Consider the following 3055-nt stretch of genomic DNA (forward strand, 5'->3'; position numbering starts at 1 on the left):
GACCAACCGATAGCCTCTTTTTGTTCCTTCAGAATACCAACCAATTGTGCTTCCTGATTAGGGGTCAGGTCTGATGCAATGATTGCCAGCAAGGTGTCATTGGATCCTAGAAATACATACTTGAGCATAGCAGGAAGGGGTTTCAATTCTAATGTAGGTGGTGATTCTAAAGATGGGACTATTGATATACTGGCTAATGTGGGCAATGGCTCATACTTGATTGTCCATGGAGGAGTGGTTTTATCGTGTGGTGTATCCAACAAGGTGTTAACTTCTTTCATATATCCCTCCAAGTCATACACTCTAAAGTGAGCCAAGCAAGTATCTAAGGAGTCTGGTGCTAGAATTGTGGGGTTGCATCTTCTATAATATCTTCTAGTGTATCTACTTCGAAGCAACTATCCATTAATGGTCCTTGGGAAGCACCAAATACATTCAGTCTCAATTTCTTATTCTCAAATGATACGTCCATGACTTCTGTCCTACAATTAATGCATGCATTTGCCGTAGCTAGGAAGGGTCATCCTAAGATGATGGAAATTTGTCTTGGGTTGCCACTTAGTTCCCTGTCGAGAATCAGAAAATCAACTAGAAAGTAAAACTCATCTACCTTGACCAAGACATCCTCAAGCATTCCACGTGGTTTCTTAATTGATCTGTCGGCTAATTGCAGTATGACTGATGTGGGTTTTAGTTCTCCGAATCTAAAAAGTTCATACACCGAACTAGGTAAAAGATTCACACTTACCCCTAAGTCCAGAAGAGCTTTTTCAATGTGATAATCTCCTATAACACAGGAAATGATGGGGGCTCCTGGGTCCTTAAGCTTTGGAGGAGTGGCATGTTGGAAGACAGAACTAGCCTGTTCAGTGAGGTGTATTTTCTTTGGGATTTGTAATCTAGATTTACGTTTTTGGGTGCACAAATCCTTCAAAAATTTGGCATAAGCAGGGACCTGTTTGATTGCGTCTAGAAGGGGAGATTAATTTGGACTTGCTTAAACAATTCCAACATCTCGTCGAGTCTTCTTCCCTTCTTATCTGCAGTAATAGGGGCTTTCAGGGCATCCAAAAATGAGGCTTTAGGCAAGTAAGATGATTTCGATGCAGTTGGTTCATTCTCTATTTTAAGGTTCTCCTTATTCTTGGGTGATTTGGCTTCGGATAGAGGTTTAGGGTCGGTCTCATTGGTTTTACCAGTGTGTTCAATGACCTTCCCACTTCTCAGAGTCATGATTGATTTGGCATGTTCAGAAAAAACTTCTGGGGTATTAGAGCTCTCAATCACAAATTACCCTCTTGGGTTGCTCTCGGGTTGGCTAGGTAATTTTTCTCCTTCCCTCCTACTGAATGCAGTCGCTAGTTGACCTATTTGGGTCTCTAGCTTAGTAATGGATTGTGTGTGGGAGTTAAGAGTTTGAGTGTTGACTTCTAATCATTCTAGTGCTTTCAAAACTTTTTCCTCAAAAGCTGAGCTGTGACCAGTAGTAGATGGTTAAGAAGCATTTTAAAATTGATGGTATGGTCCATGCCTATATGTTGGGTCCTGATATTGAGGTCGAGGTGCGGCAGGGCCAACCACTGGTTGTGGTCTCCAGGAAAAATTTGGATGGTTTCTCCAGTCGGGATTATAAGTGCTCGAATATGGATCGTTTCCTGATCTGCGAGCTTGTTGGACTTGAGCTTGCTGAACCTGCTCGTGCACAAACTCAGAAAATTGAGGTGTGGCTGGGCATTCACTAACAAAATGGTTCGGACTTGCACACAATGCACAAACTTCTTGGATTGGGTTAGGTGGAATTGGAGATTGTCCAGTATTTAGAAGACGGTCTAAGTTTTGGGATAGTTCATCTACCTTACTATGGATATCCATGACATTTCCAATCTGATAAATTCTATTTCTTTTTTGTTGAAGCATGGGTTGTTCTCTAGAGGTGGCAGACATATGATGTTGGAAATTCTCACTAAGTGTTTCAAAGAGTTGCCAGGCTTCATCCTCACTCTTTAGCATGAATGTCCCACCACATGATGCATCAACCATTTGTCGGTGTTTCTCCGATAGACCATCATAAAAACACTGACAAAGTTGCCATTTAGGGATAGCATGGTATGGACATTTACGAATGAGATCCCTTAATCTTTCCCATGTCTCATGAAAAAGTTCACCCTCCAATTGGAAAAAACTGGTAATAGCTTTTCTAATTTGATTTGTTTTTTTCAATTGAAAAGTATTTCTTAAGAAATTCTCTCTGAAGATGATCCCAAGTTGAAATGGTTATAGAGTCTAAGGAGTTTAACCAATGTTTGGCTTTGTCCTTAAGTGAGAAAGGAAACAGTTTCAACCTAAGGGCATCATCTGAGAAGTTTCAGATTTTTACTGTGGTACAAATTTCAAGAAATTCATCCAAGTGTTTGTATGGGTCCTCGTTACAAGTCCATAGAACGATGGCAATATTTGAATAATGCTAGACTTAATCTCATATTGGGTAGCTTCTACTGGAGGTGCTTGAATGCATGGAGAGTAGGTATACGAGGATGGAGTGAAGTATTCTCTCAATGAGCGTGGAGGATTAGCCTCACCAGATGCAGCCATGTTTCTAACTCGGATAGTCCCAAGAGTCTTTTCTAATTCTTCGTCTAATGGTTGCAAGTCAGGTTTTAGTGATCGTCGACCTAACATGCAACTAAAAGGTCTATGTAGGACTATCCTAGTCTGTTAAGGATTTTTTTTTTTTATTAAGAGGAGAAGAGAAGAGAGAAAAGAGTTCTAAAGAAGAGATCCTAAGAAGTCTTAAAACTAATAGAAGAATTAGTTATGGTTAGATTTTAATTACAATCAAGTTAGCACGCAGTGGACTCTCTATCCTAAAGTTACCCTAGTTCTAGACAGCTCCTAACTGTAGTTAGCCTTCAAGCCCTCCAAGTCGGAGCTTGACCAACCAACTGGCCAGGAAAGTGTAAGGTTGGTGGGAGTCCCCCCGTTGCTTTCCTTAGACATCAATTAAATTAGCCAGATCAGCGAATGGAACCAATTAAAAACCACCTTCCTTCGGGCC

The 3055-nt window shown here is 40.8% G+C and overlaps 1 non-coding gene across 1 annotated transcript; it reads left to right on the forward strand.

Annotated features, from left to right (window-relative positions):
• Nucleotides 1-2098: 2098 nt before the first annotated feature.
• LOC140853488 (small nucleolar RNA R71) lies at nt 2099-2204 on the forward strand. Its single transcript, XR_012136558.1, has one exon. It is a non-coding gene; the product is annotated as a small nucleolar RNA R71 (small nucleolar RNA).
• The last annotated feature ends 851 nt before the right edge of the window (nt 2205-3055 follow it).

Source organism: Elaeis guineensis, chromosome 13 (assembly GCF_000442705.2).
Source record: "Elaeis guineensis isolate ETL-2024a chromosome 13, EG11, whole genome shotgun sequence".
Taxonomy (NCBI): domain Eukaryota; kingdom Viridiplantae; phylum Streptophyta; class Magnoliopsida; order Arecales; family Arecaceae; genus Elaeis; species Elaeis guineensis.